General features: G+C 33.5%; 1 non-coding gene across 1 annotated transcript; it reads left to right on the top strand.

The window, feature by feature from the left end:
* Window positions 1-15,032: 15,032 nt before the first annotated feature.
* Window positions 15,033-15,141, top strand: LOC131175650 (small nucleolar RNA R71). The gene has a single exon (XR_009145842.1). It is a non-coding gene; the product is annotated as a small nucleolar RNA R71 (small nucleolar RNA).
* The last annotated feature ends 5,366 nt before the right edge of the window (window positions 15,142-20,507 follow it).

Raw genomic sequence — 20,507 nt, 5'->3', positions numbered from 1 at the left:
ATAATATTACAATCAATTTATCTGTTAATAAAAAAATTTAATAAAAAAGAAAAATATTTTATATAAAAAGAATAAAACTTTCAGAGATAAAAAAAAAAATAAATCTACAAAATAAACTTACAATTATATGAGTTTTCTATTATATTATTTTAACTTTTTTGTGTTTATAAACGAAATTGAAATAATTTTTTATTTTTTATTTTTCAAAAGACTTAGCTTTCAGGTCAATTAAATAAAAATTACATTTTCTGTATATATTTTAAAACATTTCTAAAAGTAATATTTATTAATGAAACTATCATAATCGTGGCTGTAATTTTCTTTCCATCTACTTTCATAATCAAATGATATTATGATCTTTCACAAATTACAAGACTTTTTGTTATACATTGTCAAAGCGTGTAAACTAATTACAAAGAAAAAATCTCTTCCAAATTTTACCATAATTTTAGTCACAAATTTTACATTTTTTTTTTAATTTCTATGTAAATTATTATTGAAGTAAGACGACCAACTCAACCCATATTTTACGATTTGTTTGTTTAAAAGACCTTGACTTCAAGTGAATTGAACAAATTTGAAGGTAACAAACGGATTAGATCATGAAAATTTGAGTTATTTTTTATTCAAATCATTTTAAGTTTTTTTTTTTTAAATTTTTGTCAAGTATAGTTATTTTGAATTGTGAGTGAATTTATGGATTACAGATTTACTTTGAATTTAAGTTTACTATTTGATTGCCATACAAAAAGGAAAATTTCGAGTCAAAATTCAGAATAATTTATGGATTGCAGATTTTTTCAAATCGCTTCAAAATAATTAATTTGAATTTAAAATTTATCTATTTAATTTTGCAACAAAACATATGTTAAGATGAATCAAATCCAAATGAATTAGTTTTGGATTGTTAGAGCACAAGTTAAATTAGAATTGGGAGATTAGATAAAATAAGAAATTTAGTAGAATTTAAAAATTTTAATAATTAGAGTCTCACAAAGATTAGGTTATAGTTATCTATATATATGATTAGTTGGTTGGCCATTATATGGTAGAGAGCTCACGAAGTGGAGAGGTGTATCAAATTTAATGAGTTTTAGTTTTATTTGAGTGACTTGTAAGGGTGAGAAAAATAATTAGTGGTTATAATTATTTTTTCTTTATAGTGTATTTTTTGGTGGTTAAACTTACATGAACCATATTAAATTTTGTATTCTTTAATTTGAACAAGTGTGATTTTCACAATAAGATGATACCAATTGTCGTGCATCGTAGAATTGTGTAAACTACAAAGAAATAAAATAAATAAATAAAATATTAATATTTACGTAATTTACTCTTTTCATATAAAGCTATGTTTACAGGCATGCCATCTACCACTATTAATAATAATAAATAATCAATAACAAGCTCAAGTTATACTATCCATTATCCCAATAATCCTCACAAAAATTGCTCATAGTAAATATATTTAATTAGTTATTCAAATATCCTATAGACATAACCCAATATATTCACTATTATAATTATTACATCACAAAGTGTGCTTTCAACTATAATAGACAATAATACATTCCTCTTAGATTATGTTTTTTCTCCACCTTAGGTCGAAGCCCCTTTTCTTCCATGAGAATGGATAAGAATTTCTCATCAAAGGTAAGGCCAAATCCTTAGCAATTGGCAAAGCTCATTTTTTGCAATAGTGACAACTTCACTCTATAAGTTAAAAGTCAAATAATCTTTTTATTATTCTTCTATTTATTGTGTTAATTCCCTTAATCCTAATTTAATTATGAGTCTCACTCGAATTAGAAATAACACTAAAATAAGAGTTTTATTCTATATTGAAAATATTCCTTTATTCTCTTGAGAAATATTTTTCACATTTAAATTAGGAAAAAGTCTTACAAATCAACTAAAATTTTGAATCATCTAACCTCTTTCAAATGGTACGTTAACAAAACCTTGAGAATGATTTTGTACAATTAATTGAGATATTCATTTATTGATTCTGTAAGTGAAAAAAGAAAGCAAAACATTAATATATGCGCATAAATTTGATCTAGATCATATGTATTAAGCTTCTTCTCATTGTTTCCTTTTATGATTGCCTTTTCTGTGAAAATATTTTGAAAAAATGCCCATGAAAATAATTGTAAATTATATTTTTTTAATTAAAAATTTTTGAATAAATTAAATTATAACTTTATAATGATATATCATGTTATTGCGTTAGTAATACAAAATCAGATTAAATAAAGTGAATTTTGTAAAATTTTAGAAATTTATTATATAAAACTCTAGCTATTTAAATAAATAAAAAGTTTGGAATGAACAGGTATTTAAATGATTAAACTTGGCATCATGTTAATATACAAATTTTCACTCAAAATACAGAAGTCTATGTATATGTGTGTGGATTATTGTGTATTTTTTTTTTAATTTATTAAGTTTTATTTTAATTTTTAAATCAATATTATTAATCTTTCATTGGACATTTGTGGGCATGATTACATCAAACTGATGTCGTGCAGTTTGGTTTAGTTTACTCAACTATTAATTTTCTGCAAATAAGTGCGAGTATTGTCTTAGTCTTCCTTCCATTATTGATCCTAACTTTTAACTTTTAAGGAAGACCTTGACTTTAAGTAAACTATATAAACTATAATTATTATTAGCTGTAATTTTCTTTCCTTCTATTTTCATGATCAAATGATATTATGATCTTTCACAAATTACAAGACTTTTTGTTAGACATTGTCAAAGCGTGTAAACTAACTACAAAGAAAAAATCTCTTCCAAATTTAACGTTTTTTTTTTAATTTCTATGTAAATTATTATTGAAGTTAGACGACCAACTCAACCCACATTATACGGTTTGTTTGTTTAAAAGACCTTGACTTCAAGTGAATTGAAACAAATTTGAAGGTAACAAATGGATTAGATCATGAAAATTTGAGTTATTTTGGATTCAAATCATTTTAAGTTTTTTTTTTTTAAATTTTTGTCAAGTATATGATGTGGCCCAACCGCAAGTGCACGGGTCGTACAAGTAATATAGAAAAGATATCGTTCCCACGAGGAGTTGTGTTAATGATTGAATCTTTGATATAAAAAGTTGACTAGATTGAACTATTTTTGAAATTAAAGCAATAAATTGATGGGTATTGGAGTATGAAATCTATATGTGCAAAATTAATAATCTATCCAACAATGTATTAATTAAACTAAAATTGCATCAATTTGAAATAAGCAAGTTGAAATACGGCAAAATTAAAATGGCAAGCAATTAATTTCAATTAAAAATTAAAAATGACAAAAAGGCGATTCCGGAGTTCGGGATTTCATATTCGAGCTATTTTGAGATTTCAAATTGGTTGTCCAATCTTGTGGAACTTACGGGTTTTAAGGAGATTAATTCTTAAATCCTTTGAATACCCTTTCGAGTGAGACAAAGAGTGCCTTAATCAATCTAATCCTACATTAGTGGAGTTAGAGTTAATTATGACCCATTAGGTTCTTTAATTAATCTGTGAATCCTCTTAATGCTTAGTCTATTTCTAGATCTAAGTTAATTAAGTCCTATTTCTTGATTATCTATCACAAGGCCTTCTCCTTTGATTGCCTCAACCATGGATTAAGAACATAACTTAATGGGATCCTACACTAAGCATGTCATTAAGCACACAAGAAATGAATAAAACTCATTAAAACCACAAAATATGGATTACCCAATCAAAATCCACAAAATATCTCAAATATTACAACCCTTACTCCAGAATCAATGTAAAACTACTCACTACCCATAATGTTTACAAGAAATTCTTAGTTTGTATGGAAATAAAGCTTTAATCTAAGCTAGGAAACAATAAACTAAACACTAGAAATGTAGGAAGAATGTAAGAAAGGAAAGAAATCTGCAAATCTTGGTTGAAAATGGTGTGGAAGGTGAAAGTGACTCTTTAGCTGCTGCCTACACCTCTTCCTTTTTCTGCTCTCCTCCTTCTTCCCCTTTCTAAAATGGAAAATGGGACTATTTATAGCATTTTCTGACATGGAGCCCTAAAATGGTGTGTTTGAGGAGGGATTTTTTGAGAGAATCTTCTGCCAGCTCATTAATGAACTCTTTATGGGACTGCATAAGTGGGTGCCTAAGTCATGCGGTCCCTTATGCGATTCGGTAGCCACAGTTCACTTATCTGGCGCATGACTTGGTGCATAGGTTATGCACAATTCCGTGAAAGTGCATAAGGGAGGCGTGAATGTGCATAAGCTATGCAGTCTCCTTATGCACATTTCGGCAGGTATTGGAACAGTGATTTTTCTCCTTATGCAGATCCGCATAGCTTATGCGGCAAGTTATGCACAATTTTGGTCAATGCATATTTCAGCTTGAAAACTTATTTTTGACATCTTTGGCTGTGGAAGTCACTCCTCAATGGCAAAATTTCTTTTCAGTCCTTCACAAACACCATTTTTCCTACAAAACAAAGTAAAAATTATAAATTAATCCAAAATTGACAATTATAAAAAACTAACTAAATAACTAATGAAATTAGCTAAAAATAACTAATAATAAAATAAAATGGCTATGAAATTAGACCTAAATGACTATGCAAAATGTATGCATCAAATACCCCCAAACTCAAGCTTTTGCTTGTCCTCAAGCAAACTTTAAAATGTGATGCAAAAATTTTTAAGGGTGCCTTATCCAAAGAGCTATGAAAATCACCTATTAAAGTAACTTAACACATCTTTAGCCATACCATCAATCCATATACCCATCCTTCAAAATGCAAAGAATCTAATGCTTATCCAAGCTTTCACCGCTTAGCCATCAAGTCAATTATCATTTAAAATCCCCAAACCAACCAATCAAAAGAGAGAGTCATGCTCAAAAGGAATTCTAGAACAATCAATAGTCAAAGTGTCTCTATATGGAATGATGGAATTGAATGAATGAATGAATAGTTTTCCAATCCCATAGGCAAATTCCCTACTCCCATCTCCACTAATGTAGCAAGTACTATCAAGAGATTAAAGGTCTTTTTAGGGGTGTAATGGGGCCATGGGGTTCAAAATGAGGCTAAGAAGAAGAATGGGTAAAAAGGATTCAAAGCATGAGAATGTTTCTAATCTTAACAACATAAGGTACACTTCTTACTTTATTATATATATATATTTTTTTCTTTTTCTCCTTTTTTTTATTTATTTATTTATATGGGGGAGAGAAATACACAATGAGAATTGTCAAGTACTAGCAAAAAATAAAAAAAACATAAAAATGGAGGGACATTTATATACTATAAACTTGTAACTTTCAATTTCTTTTTTTTTTTTTTTATTGTCCCTAAAATTTGCCACCCCAAACTCATTTATTTTAATACTTTATTTTGATTTCTTTCATTTTGAATGACAATGGTAAAAAAAAAGCACATATACTAGCACCTTTTTTACAAGATGACAAGCATTTCTTCTCCCTTTTATTGTATTTTTTTCTTTTCTCTTTTTTTTTTTTATGTATCTAATATTATGAATAGTTATTCTCATGAAAAGGGTTGGAGTGTTTGGTTCATTGGCTAGGTAGTAACAAGGATTTCAAGAAAAAATTAGGGATAAAAAGGCTCAAAGGGGTTTGCAAGGGTAAATTTTAATTGGGAAAAAGGGCCAAAGGTTTAAAATGAGAAGGTTTTAAATCAAAGAATGCCTAATCATCTCTCTCTTCAAGTACACGCTGGTATTTGGCCTTGAAAGGTTTAGAAAATTTGTTCTAGGATTGGTGAGACATCATTTGACTACCTTATATCCAATAACTCCCTCTAAACATTCCAATCTCCAAATGACTAGTTGGGTGGCTTTTTGGCTAAGAAGCTATAGGCAAGGGACAGACACTTCAAAACCTTGCACCTCTTAGGAAACTTTCAATCCACAAACCCAACTAAAAGGTGAGTCAAATCACTCTCATAAGCAACTTTTCAATACTCAAGGGATTTGGCAAAAGATTTTAATGCATGATGTATGATTCCTAAAAATGAGTAATGCATTAACTAAATGGAGGAAATCTATTTGTCTATTTGTGTGCAATGTGTACAATTTCTAAGTGATGTATAATGTGTGTGTAAATGTGTAATGTATATGTATGTAAGGATGTATATGTAAAATATTTACAGTATATGTAAATGGAATGGGATGAGATGCTCTATACTCAAAATGTGAAAACTGAAGCAAAAATCAAAATGTGTACCCCCAAACTCAAAATTAGACATTGTCCTCAATGTCTCAAGCAGTATATTATCAAAACTCAAAGCAAATAGTAATTACCAAGAATTGTGAAATGTTAAGAGCAAAAAGAAAAGGTTACCTGGTATAGAGCAGATGAGAATTCAAGAGATAATGGGAATGCATAAGTAGCTGCACAGGTTATGCAGAATAAAGTGCTGTCCAGAATAGGTGCATAAGTATGGTGCATAAGCTGTGCGGTTCTGCATGAGTGGCTATAAAGGGCTGCACAGGCTATGCAGGACATTTGCATAAGGATGTTACAGCCTGTGCAGTTCTGCATAAGTGGTATAAAGGGCTGCACAGGCTATGCAAAATAATTGCATAGGGGAATTCACAGCCTGTACAGTATATTCAAAAGCTGCTGCATGATGATTAGCAAAGAAAAATGTGCAACCACCAGTAGAAGCATGCAAAATTATACAATATATGGACAATTATGCACAAAAGGGCAGTAAAGGCAGTGAAAATCAATGAAAAACTAATGTAATGGCCATCCAATAGAACTTTAAGAAAAAACAGAACTCAAAACAAACTAATTCAAAACAAACAAACAAAATTCAAAACAAACTATAATTGTTTGAACATATGTACAAAGAAAAAGTCCTACAAGTTTGAACAAAAGTAAAACAAAAACTAATCTAGTTCAATTGTTTTGCCCTTGTCCATTGATGTTGCTAAGGGGCTGGTTGCATCTGTCTGCTGTCGAAATGATGGTGCTGGAGGAGGTGATGGAGGTGGAGGTGGCATTCCCAGAAAAATCATGAGTTTCTTCATCATCTCCTTCAATTCTTTCTGCTTGTCCCTGGTTTCCATGACAAGGTCAAATAGGTGATCATGACGATCCTTGAGGGTATCAAGACCAGTGTCAAGCTTCCTATCCACAAAGTATATATCATCACTAAGCCTTTCAAGATAGGTGAATAAGGCTTTAGTGTTGAATGCAGGAGGGGCTGTGGATGAGGAAGGTTCAGCTGTAGGAGGGGGTGGGGTAGGTTCAGTAGAGTGCTGTGGGACTGATGGGACAGGTTGGGCTTCTGGTTGTGCAGTGGGTTCAGTTTCTGCTGCTGGTTGTGCAATGTCAGAATGTGGCAAACTGAACCCTGTTTTGGATAAGTGTGCAGCATCAAAATATAAGGTGTCCACAAGTGCTGGTATTGGGTGCTCTTCAGGATTAAAACCAAAATGCTTGACTATGACAGTTATGAGCCCACCCAAGACAATGTCACCTATGGATTTGGTGGCAATATGCAGCACATGCTCACAAAAGAAATAACCAGGAGAAACCTTGACCTTGTGAAATGCACACCATAACATAAATAATTCAGATTTCCCCACAGCACCAGAACTAGTCCCTCTGCCCAAAATAGTGCTAGCAATCAGCCTATGAATAAACCTAAGTGCAGGGTCAAGTATTTGAGAGGTTTTTGATGCACTTGTGAGAAAAAGTCTGAGGTTGGTTTGTAATAATTCTCCAAAATTGAGCAGCATTCCAAATACCCTTGTTTGCTACCTCTACCCCTGTATATGGCACTCTAAATAGCCCATCAATTGCAAAACCAAGAATGATATGAAATTGATCCAATGATAACTCTCTATTTTGCCCCAAACATCTAAATTTCATAGTTAGCTTAAAATCTACATCATGCAATTTCAGGGTGGCAGAGAATGAGGAAATAAATTCCAAAACTAAAAATTTGGGTAAACAATTTCTTGTTTGTGCACAAATTCCATCAACCCATACCATCAAGATAGGCAACTACATTGTCAAATAAACCAAGTGACTGGAGAGAGTCCACAGAAATATACCTAGTGGGTTGCACCTTCCTTTCCTTAAGTCGTTTAAATGTTGCTTTGTGAGTTGCATCAGGAAGGGACCAAGGTAGTTTTGAGACCTGTGAGGTTGCTAACAATTGCTTTTTACTGGAAGAGGGTGTGGAGGCTAAAGTTTTTGGCTTTTTGGGTGGAGGCTCTGACCTTGGGGTGGTGGGTGGTTCGTTGCGCTTTGAGAGAGGAGGTGCAGAGGACATGGGCCTGGTGGATTTCGACCTGATTTTTCGTTTATACGTGGTTGTGGAGGGTGGTGGGGGTGTTTCTTGTGGAGGGGAATTAGGGTTAGGAGGTCGCATTGACAATGGCGAGACCTCGAGAGGAGAAGCTGGAGGAGAGTGAGGAGGCGACTCCATAGTTCCCGATGTTGAAGATGGAGAAGGTGAGGGAGAAAAGAAAAATGCAAGAAGAGATTAGGGTTAAGGCGGCAGAAGTAAGCGTGGTAGAAGAAGGGAAAGAGATAATGTCGGGAGAAATGGAGATGGAAGGACGGTCTTAAATAGAAGAGTCGGGAAGTGGAGGTGGGAAAATTGGTTGCCGAAAAGAAATTTGATTTGAACAGGGTTTGTGTAAAAACTGCATAAGTGAAAAGTGAGTTGTGCATAACCTATGCTCTCTCTTATGCATGTTTAGGTGGGTGATAAAAAGGTGTGAAAAACTGATTATGCAGGAGTGCATAGCTTATGCACTAACTTATGCAAGTTTCGGTTTGTTTTGGACTCCAGAGAAGTAGCTCATGCAAAAGTGCATAAGTCATGCACTGTCCTTATGCACTGTTCGGCAAGTTTTGACTTTCAGGGAGAGTGGTCATGCAGTTGTGCATAAGCTATGCACTCTGCTTATGCACTTTTCGGTGAGTTTTGATTTTCAGGGTTTGTGGTTATGCAGAAGTGCATAAGTCATGCACCCTCCTTATGCAGCTCTCGGCAGATTCTGGATTTCAGAGTTTTCGGTCATGCAGAAGTGCATAAGTTATGAACTCTGCTTATGCACCTCTCGGCAGGTTTTGGGTTTTTGGGGAGTGTGGTCATGCGGAAGTGCATAAGTCATGCACCCTCCTTATGCAGGTCTCGGCAGAGAGAGAAAATGCAGGATTTGAAGTCATGCAGTTGTGCATAAGTCATGCATCTCCTTATGCAAGGTTTGACAGATATGAAATTTGTCAAAATGAGGTTATGCAGAATTGCATAGGCTACGCACTCTTCTTATGCACTTGCAATAAAGGTGAAAAATGGCAAGAATTGTGGTTATGCAGGATTGCATAAGCTATGCAGTTGCTTATGCACAATTCAACAAGATTGAGATTGCAATGGAAAATGATTTACAAGTGTGAAAAATACCCTAGAATGAAGAAAGATAATTCCATGAAGCATAAACCATGAGAAATCTTCACCAAAAACACATAAATATATACAAAGTTCATCAAAATTTCATCACACATGCTTGTAAAAGTGAATCCTGCATAAAAGGCATTTGTGACCCATCCCATTTTGACTCAAATTCTGCAAATCAACATTTAGCACAATAAAAACTCAATAAAACCTGCATAAAGTTGCATTTATCTACAAATGATGAACTCCCCAAGTCATGCCAAGGAAATGCAGCATGTCCATCTTAAATCTCACACCCCAAATAAACTCAAAACTACAAAGATGACCCACTTACCACCATATTAACATTAAAAGCACATATACTTAAAAGTTACACACCCAACCTCACCAAGAACATAAGTAATCTGCTGCAGACCCTTCTTTGCTGCAGAATTTCTTCTTCCTCTCTGCATAAACCAGGTAGCAGCTCCTGCACAGGTTATGCAGCAAAAACCAATCAGTTTTTGGGAGAGTTTGAAGGACAAAATTTTCAAGTTAAGAATCACTCCCCAGCAGTTCACCAACCTTTCTTCATTGAAATACATCTACAAGGGACAAAATTCAACAATGTCAAAAATTGAATTTGGGGAGATTCAAGATAAAAACAACAGTAATGAAAGTAAAAGTAAATCAGCAAAAGCAAAATAAAAGGACTTGGGATGCCTCCCAAGAGGGCTAATTTATAGTCCTTAGCTGGACTTTTCATGAATTTCACTGAAAAGAGGTGAGGGATTGGAGAGCTTGTAACAGCTTACTCCCTTTATCGGGTCTCCAGTTATGTAATGTTTCAATCTATGCCCATTTACCTTAAAATTCCTAGATTTTTCACTCCAAATTTCAATTGCTCCATAAGGGAAAACCTTAGAAACTCTATATGGACCAGTCCACCTTGATTTAAGTTTTCAGGAACAATTTCAATTTTGAGTTGAACAATAAACTGAATCACCCTCTTTGAATTCCTTTTTCTAAGATGCTTATCATGCCAAACTTTGGTTCTTTCTTTGTAAATACGGGCACTTTCATAAGCATCCATCCTCAATTCTTTAAGCTCATTAAGTTGCAATAGTCTCTTTTCACGGCTTGCTTAAGGTCAAAATTCAAGGTCTGAATGGCCCAATATGCTCTATGTTCTAGCTCCATAGGTAAATGACAAGACTTACCATACACCAACCTAAAGGGAGTAGTTCCTATAGGGGTTTTGTAAGCAGTCCTATATGCCCATAAAGCATCATCTAGTTTGATAGACCAATCTTTCCGAGAATTGTTCACTATTTTCTCCAAGATATGTTTGTGCTCTCTGTGAGAAACTTCAACTTGTCCTGAAGTTTGAGGGTGGTATGAGGTAGCTATCTTGTGCACTACACCATACTTCCTCATTAAGCTCTCAAATTGCTTATTACAAAAATGTGAACCACCATCACTAATTCTGACCCTAGGAGCACCAAATCTACTCAAGACAAATTTTTTCAAGAATTTCACTACCACTCTAGCATCATTAGTTGGAGTTGCAATAGCTTCCACCCACTTTGACACATAGTCAACTCCAACTAGGATGTATCTATTACCAAATGAAGGAGGAAATGGCCCCATAAAATCTATTCCCGGACATCAAATAATTCCACTTCAAGAATATCATTTAGGGCATTTGATCTCTTTTGATAAATTTTCACTCCTTTGACATTTATCACATTCCAACACAAATTTCCTCACATCCTTAAAAGATTTGGCCAAAAGAAACCAGCTTGCAAAATTTTACTATTTGTTTTAGAGATTCCAAAATGTCCTCCATAATCAGAAGCATGGCAATGTTGCATAATACTCTGTGTCTCCTCATCAGGAATACATCTCCTTATTAAACCATCACAACATCTCCTAAAGAGTAAAGGATCATCCCATCTATAAAATTTTACCTCATGCAAAAACTTTTTCTTTTGTTGCCATGTCATTCCTAGAGGTAAAACTCCACAAGATAGATAATTCACAAAGTCTGCATACCAAGGTAATTTAGCAACAAGAGAGAAAAGTTGTTCATCCAAGAAAAACTCATCAATAGGGATTTCATCCATTTCTTCATCATCAAATTTCAGCCTACTCAGATTATCAGCTACTACATTTTCAGCTCCCTTCTTATCTCTAATCTCCAAATCAAACTCTTGTAGCATTAGAATCCACCTTATGAGCCTAGGTTTAGCCTCTTTTTTACGGAGCAAATACCTGATGGCTGCATGATCTGAAAATATAACCACCTTTGAGTCAATAATGTAAGGTCTAAACTTTTCCAATTCAAAGACAATTGCTAAAAATTCCTTTTCAGTTGTTGCATAATTTGTTTGGGCCTCATCCAGTGTTCTACTAGCATAATAAATAGCATAAGCCTTTTTGTCATTTCTTTGACCAAGAACAGCTCCAATTGCATAGTTGCTAGCATCACACATAATTTCAAAAGGTAGGCTCTAATCAGGTGGTTGCATGATTGGTACAGTGATAAGAGCTTGCTTCAACCAGCAAAAGGCATCCAAACACTCTTGGTCAAATACAAATAGTGTGTCATTACTTAACAAATTAGACAAAGGTTTGGCTATTTTAGAAAAATCCTTGATAAAGCGTCTGTAGAACCCGGCATGTCCTAGAAAACTTCGAATTCCTTTGACATTAGTAGGAGGAGCCATCTTCTCTATCACTTCAACTTTGGCTTTATTAATCTCTATTCCTCTGTTAGACACCAAATGTCCAAGCACTATCCCTTCCTGAACCATGAAATGACACTTTTCCCAGTTTAACACAAGGTCGATGATTCGCACATCGCTGCAAAACTTTAGAAAGGTTAGCCAAGCATATGTCAAATGAAGATCCATAAACAGAAAAATCATCCATAAAAACCTCCATTATATCTTCAATGAAATCTGAGAAGATTGCCATCATGCACCTTTGAAAAGTGGCTGGTGCATTACACAACCCAAATGGCATCCTCCTATAAGCAAAGGTTCCATATGGACAAGTAAAAGTGGTTTTCTCTTGATCATTTGGATGGATAGGGATTTGAAAAAAACCTGAATATCCATCTAAATAGCAAAAATAAGAATGCCTAGCCAGTCTTTCTAATATTTGATCAATGAAGGGAAGTGGAAAATGATCTTTTCTAGTGGCAACATTTAATTTTCTGTAATCTATGCACATTCGCCAACTAGTCACTGTTCTGGTGGGAATTAATTCATTATTTTCATTTTTGACAACTGTCGTTCCACCCTTTTTTGGGACAACATATACTGGGCTCACCCAAGTACTGTCTGAGATAGGATATATAATCCCTGCATCAAGCAACTTCAAAATTTCCTTTTTAACAACTTCTTTCATATTTGGGTTCAACCTTCTCTGATGTTCAATAGATGGCTTGCAATTTTCTTCCAAAATAATTCTATGCATGCAAAAGTGTGGGCTTATTCCCTTAATGTCATCTATGGTATATCCTAAAACTTTCCTAAATTGTCTCAACACTCTTACCAACTTATCAGCCTCTAAAGTACTCAAGTTTGCATTTACAATTACTGGATAAGTGTTATTAGTGCCAAGAAATTCATACCTGAGCTGAGAAGGAAGTTGCTTAAGTTCTACCTTAGGTGCATCTTCTTCCTTGAATGATGGTTGCTTAGATTCTACTTTTTCCTTTTGTGTGAGTTGAAAAACTGGAGCAAAAATGAATGGTGGACTACCCTCTAAATGTTGAGCATATGCAGCCACATGAGGGTTGTCATAGTCTATGCCTCCTCCATGAACCAAACAATTTTCAAGTGGATCTTCCGGATATTTCTTTCTGAAATGTTCTTCAACCAGCTCATCAATAATATCAACTCTCAAGCAAGTATCAGCTTCAAAATAATACTTCTTCATAGTGTTATTAATATTGAAAACCAATTGATCTTCACCAACTCTAAGAGTCAATTTTTCTCCCTTAACATCAATCAATGCTCCTGCTGTAGCTAGAAAGGGCCTTCCCAAGATAATTGGAATATTAGAATCCTCCTCCATGTCCAAGATGACAAAGTCAACAGGTATATAGAACTTCCCAACCTTCAGAGGCACATTCTCCAAAATCCCTTTAGGATACTTAATTGATCTGTCAGCTAACTGAAGAGAAACGTGGGTTGGTTTAAGATCTCCCATATTGAGCTTCTCATAAATGGAGAGGGGCATAAGGCTAACACTAGCCCCTAAATCACATAAAGCTTTTGTAGAACATGATTCCCCAATGTGGCATGGAATTGAAAAACTCCCTGGATCCTTGAGCTTTGGAGGAAGTTTCCTTTGGAGGATAGCACTACATTCTTCTGTTAAAGCTACAATTTCATGGTCTTCAAGTTTCCTCTTGTTTGAGAGAATTTCTTTCAAGAATTTTGCATAAGAGGGCATTTGTGAAAGAGCATCAATAAAAGGCACATTTATGTATAGCTTCTTCAAAACCTCTAAAAACTTCCCAAATTGCTTATCAAGCTTGGCTTTTTGAAATCTTTGTGGAAAGGGAAGTTGTGGCTTGTAGGGCTCTGGAGGTATATACTTCTCTTCCTTCTCTTTAATTTTCTCTTTACATTTTTCTGCACTCTCTTGTTTTTCACTCTCTTGTTTTTCATTCTCATTAATTTCTTTCTCATTTTCTCTCTTCTCATTATTTACACTTTTCTCATTTTTTTCACTCTTCTCATTATTTACAACTTTCCCACTTCTTAAAGTAATAGCTTGACACTGCTCTCTTGGGTTTTCTGGTTGACTTGGAAGCTTTCCAAAAGACTTGGTACTTGAGGAAGATACTTGTTGTGCAATCGATTTTCCGACGATACATTATGTGTTTGCATCATTTCTAGCCTTGCTTTCATCTCTCTCATCTCCTCATCATGCTTATTTTGGTTAGCAAGAATGCATTTGTAATAAAGCTTCGTGGGGAACTTTGTTCTTCTTTGTTTTGGTGGAGGATTCATATTTTTCTGCTAAAAATTAGGCAATGGTTGCCTATTTTGCTGATATGAAATTCCTTGTTGCTGTTGTGGTTGAAAATTCTGATTTTGGACTTGATTTTGCTGATTTCCCCATGAAAAGTTGGGATGATTCCTCCAAGTTGGATTATAAGTTTGAGAGTAAGAATTCCCCATTTGCTTGTTTCCATAATTACCAACATATGCTGCTTGCTCTTTATAGTCTACTCCATAGCTGGTAGTTCCTTCTGCATAAGCCACTTGTTGTGAACTTCCAGATGATAATGTTGAACTAACCAACATACTCAAATCTTCCATCTTCTTAGCTAAGACATTTGTAAGTGCATCAAACTTTGCATTAATCATGTTGAATGGATCAAGATCATACATTCCAACAGCTTGCCTCCTTTGAGTTGGAGCTAGTCCTCTTGGACTACTCCAAAGATGAGTATTCTTTGCAATTTTCTCCAGTAGCTCATAAGCTTCATCTTCATGCTTCATAATAAATTCTCCTCCTGTTTGAGCATCAATAATCCCTCTAATTGCTGGAGTAACATTTGTGTAAAAATTTTAATTTATCATCCATTTCGGAATGGCATGATGTGGGCATTGTCTCTCTAATTCCTTCCATCTCATCCATGATTCATAAAGAGTTTCATCTTCTCTTGGTGCAGAAAATTTGTCATTTGATTCCTCAATTCTTGAGTTTTCAGTGGAAAATATTGTGCAAGAAATGCATCGATGAGTTGCTCCCAATTTGTAATTGAGTTGTGATGTAAATAATCAAGCCAATACTTTGCTCTATCTTTCAAAGAGAATGGGAATTGCTTCATTATTGCTTCATAATCAGACACTCCAGGTTGTTTTTGCATGTCACAGATCATAGCAAACTTCTTCAGATGTGTGTGTGGATTTTCAGAAGGATGTCCTCCAAATTGAGAATTTTGAATCATTTGAAGAACTCCAAAATCCATCTTGTAACTATTTGCATCAATTCTTGGTCTTGCTATGCTCTCTCTCAAGTCATCAAAACAAGGAAAAGCATGATCCATCATACTTCCCCTAGGCACATTAGCATTTACAACCTCTTCTCCTTGGGCTACATTTTCATTGTTTCGATCATTTCCAGCATTACCACCAATTCTAATTCTTTCATCAGCCATGACTTCTTCTAATTCAGTTTCTCTCAGAGCTTCTTTTCTTTTTCTGGTTTCTTTCTTGTTGGCTTTACAAAATTTCTCTATTTCAGGATTGAACAATAAGGATGTGTCACTTGTGCTTCTAGCTCTTCTCATAAAAGATTAAAAGTACCTGAAAAAGAACAAACAAACACAAAATGAAAAGATAACAAAAATAAAACTATAAACAACTAAAATAATCAAGAACTCAATCTTAAACAAACAACTCCCCGACAACGGCGCCAAAAACTTGATGTGGCCCAACCGCAAGTGCACGGGTCGTACAAGTAATATAGAAAAGATATCGTTCCCACGAGGAGTTGTGTTAATGATTGAATCTTTGATATAAAAAGTTGACTAGATTGAACTATTTTTGAAATTAAAGCAATAAATTGATGGGTATTGGAGTATGAAATCTATATGTGCAAAATTAATAATCTATCCAACAATGTATTAATTAAACTAAAATTGCATCAATTTGAAATAAGCAAGTTGAAATATGGCAAAATTAAAATGGCAAGCAATTAATTTCAATTAAAAATTAACAATGACAAAAAGGCGATTCTGGAGTTCGGGATTTCATATTTGAGCTATTTTGGGATTTCAAATTGGTTGTCCAATCGTATGGAACTTACGGGTTTTAAGGAGATTAATTCTTAAATCCTTTGAATACCCTTTCGAGTGAGACAAAGAGTGCCTTAATCAATCTAATCCTACTTTCGTGGAGTTAGAGTTAATTAAGACCCATTAGGTTCTTTAATTAATCTGTGAATCCTCTTAATCCTTAGTCTATTTCTAGATCTAAGTTAATTAAGTCCAATTTCTTGATTATCTATCACAAGGCCTTCTCCTTTCGGTGCCTCAACCATGGATTAAGAACATCACTTAATGGGATCCTACACTAAGCATGTCATTAAGCACACAAGAAATGAATAAAACTCATTAAGACCACAAAATATGGATTACCCAATCAAAATCCACAAAATATCTCAAATATTACAACCCTTACTCCAGAATCAATGTAAAACTACTCATTACCCATAATGTTTACAAGAAATTCTTAGTTTGTATGGAAATAAAGCTTTAATCTAAGCTAGGAAACAATAAACTAAACACTAGAAATGTAGGAAGAATGTAAGAAAGGAAAGAAATCTGCAAATCTTGGTTGAAAATGGTGTGGAAGGTGAAAGTGACTCTTTAGCTGCTGCCTACACCTCTTCCTTTTTCTGCTCTCCTCCTTCTTCCCCTTTCTAAAATGAGAAATGGGACTATTTATAGCATTTTCTAACATGGAGCCCTAAAATGGTGTGTTTGAGGAGGGATTTTCTGAGGAATCTTACGCGACTCATTAATGAACTCTTTATGGAATTGCATAAGTCATGCCGTCCCTTATGCGATTTTAGGTAACGGTTCACTTATCTGGCTGCATGACTTGGTGCATAGGTTATGCACAATTCCGTGAAAGTGCATAAGGGAGGCGTGAATGTGCATAAGCTATGCAGTCTCCTTATGCACATTTCGGCAGGTATTAGAACAGTGATTTTTCTCCTTATGCAGATCCGCATAGCTTATGCGGCAAGTTATGCACAATTTTGGTCAATTCATATTTCAGCTTGAAAACTTGTTTTTGACATCTTTGGCTGTGGAAGTCACTCCTCAATGGCAAAATTTCTTTTCAGTCCTTCACAAACACCATTTTTCCTACAAAACAAAGTAAAAATTACAAATTAATCCAAAATTGACAATTATGAAAAACTAACTAAATAACTAATGAAATTAGCTAAAAATAACTAATAATAAAATAAAATGGCTATGAAATTAGACCTAAATGACTATGCAAAATGTATGCATCAGTATAGTTATTTTGAATTGTGAGTGAATTTATGGATTACAGATTTACTTTGAATTTAAGTTTCCTATTTGATTGCCATACAAAAGGAAAATTTCGAGTCAAAACTTAGAATAATTTATGGATTGCAGATTCTTTCAAATCGCTTCAAAATAATTAATTTGAATTTAAAATTTATCTATTTAATTTTGCAACAAAACATATGTTAAGATGAATCAAATCCAAATGAATTAGTTTTGGATTGTTAGAGTACAAGTTAAATTAGAATTGGGGCATTAGATAAAATAAGAAATTTAGTAGAATTTAAAAATTTTAATAATTAGAGTCTCACAAAGATTAGGTTAAAGTTATCTATATATATGATTAGTTGGTTGGCCATTATATGGTAGAAAGCTCACGAAGTGGAGAGGTGTATCAAATTTAATGAGTTTTAGTTTTATTTGAGTGACTTATAAGGGTGAGAAAAATAATTAGTGGTTAAAATTATTTTTTCTTTATAGTGTATTTTTTATACTATTGTGCGTCTGATGGGAGGGGACACAAGAGATTTTTCGATCTCAATTGGATTACACCAAGGATCAATCATAAGTCCTTACCTTTTTACATTAGTTTTAGATGAATTAATGAAACATATACAAGAGAGTATTCCTTGGTGCATGTTGTTTGCGGATGATATTGTTTTGATAGATGAGACACGAGAAGGAGTCAATAGAAAGCTAGAGCTTTGGAGAAGTACTCTAGAATCAAAGGGTTTTAAGTTAAGTAGAACGAAGACAGAATACATGAATTGCAAGTTCGGTGAAGGCCAAGCGGTGATAGGAAAGAGTTAATTTAAATGGAGTGGTCTTGTCCCAAAGTAATCACTTTAAATATCTAGGCTCGATCCTTCAAGTAGATGGGGGATGTGAGGAGGATGTTAGTCATAGGATTAAAGCCGGATGGTTGAAGTGGAGACGTGCCACGGGTGTTTTATGTGATCGTAAAATTCCCAATAAGTTGAAAGGAAAATTTTACCATACAGCTATACGACCGGCTATGTTATATGGTAGTGAGTTTTGGATACTAAAAAGAGTCATATCGTCTAAGATAAGAGTTGCGAGAGATGAGAATGTTAAGGTGGATGAGTGACCATACTAGACTAGATAAAAGTCCGTAATGAGAGTATTAGAGAAAAGGTAGGAGTGGTACCAATTGAAGATAAGTTGAGAGAAGGGAGATTGAGATGGTTTGGTCATGTGATGCGTAGACATACGAAAGCTCCAGTTAGACAAGTAGAGTACATTAGGTTAGAAGATAGAAAGAAAAAAAGGAGTAGACCTAAATTGACTTGGAGGAGAGTAGTACAACATGACCTAGAAGCATTACACATTTCTGAGGATTTAACCCAAAATCGTTTAGAGTGAAGAAAGCGAATCCATATAACCAACTCCAAATCTTTGGGATAAAGGCTTAGTTGAGTTGAGTTGAGTTGAGTTGAGTATAGTGTATTTTTGGTGCAGGTTAGACTTACGCGAACCATATTAAATTTTGTATTCTTTAATTTATGCAGTATGATTTTCACAATAAGATGATACCAATTGTCGTGCATCGTGAAGCTGTGTAAACTATAAAAAATAAAGTAAACATAAAAAATAAAGTAAACATGTCATCTACCACTATTAATAATAATAAATAATCTATAACAAGCTCAAGTTATACTATCCATCACCCGAATAATCCTCACAAAAATTGCTCATATTAAATATATTTAATTAGTTATTTAAATATCCTATAGACATAACCTAATATGTTCACTATTATAATTATTACATCACAAAATGTGCTTTCAACTATAATAGACAATAATACCTTCCTCTTAGATTATGTCTTTTCTCCACCTTAAGTCGAAGCTTCTATTCTTCCATGAGAATGAGTAAGAATTCCTTATCAAGGGGTAAGGCCAAATCCTTAGCAATTGGCAAAGCTCCTTTTTTGCAACAGTGACAACTTCACTCTATGAGTTAAAAGTTAAATAATCTTTTTATCATTCTTCTATTTATTGTGTTAATTTTCTCAATACTAATTTGATTATGAGTCTCACTCAAATTAGAAATAACACTAAAATAAGAGTTTTATTCTATATTGAAAATATTCCTTCATTCTCTTGAGAAATATTTTTCACATTCAAATTAGGAAAAAGCCTTACAAATCAACTAAAATTTTGAATCATCTAACCTCTTTCAAATGGTACGTTAACAAAACCTTGAGAATGATTTTGTACAATTAATTGAGATATTCATTTATTGATTACGTAAGTGACAAAGGAAAGCACAACATTAATATATGCGCAGAACTTTGATCTATATACTATGTATTAAGCTTCTTCTCATTGTTTCCTTTTATGATTGCCTTTTCTGTGAAAATATTTTGAAAAAATGCCCATGAAAATAATTGTAAATTATATTTTTTTAAATAAAAATTTTCGAATAAATTAAATTATAACTTTATAATGATATATCATGTTATTGCGTTAGTAATACAAAATCAGATTAAATAAAGTGAATTTTGTAAAATTTTAGAAATTTATTATATAAAACTCTAGCTATTTAAATAAATAAAAAGTTTGGAATGAGCAGATATTTAAATGATTAAACTTGGCATCATGTTAATATACAAATTTTCACTCAAAATACAGAAGTCTATGTATATGTGTGTGGATTATTGTGTATTTTTTTAATTTATTAAGTTTTATTTTAATTTTTAAATCAATATTATTAATCTTTCATTGGACATTTGTGGGCGTGATTACATCAAGCGATGTCGTGCAGTTTAGTTTAGTTTACTCAACTATTAATTTTCTGCAAATAAGTGCGAGTATTGTCTTAGTCTTCTTTCCATTATTGATCCTAACTTTTAACTTTTAAGGAAGACCTTGACTTTAAGCAAACTATATAAACTATAATTATTATTTAAGGAAATAGCATGTCTTAGTCTTCCTTCCATTATTGATACTAACTTTTAATTTTTAAGGAGACCACGAATTTAAGTAAACTATATAAAC

The sequence above is a fragment of the Hevea brasiliensis genome, chromosome 17, assembly GCF_030052815.1.
Source record: "Hevea brasiliensis isolate MT/VB/25A 57/8 chromosome 17, ASM3005281v1, whole genome shotgun sequence".
In the NCBI taxonomy this organism is placed as follows: domain Eukaryota; kingdom Viridiplantae; phylum Streptophyta; class Magnoliopsida; order Malpighiales; family Euphorbiaceae; genus Hevea; species Hevea brasiliensis.
This window is presented reverse-complemented; position numbering and strand designations above follow the sequence as displayed.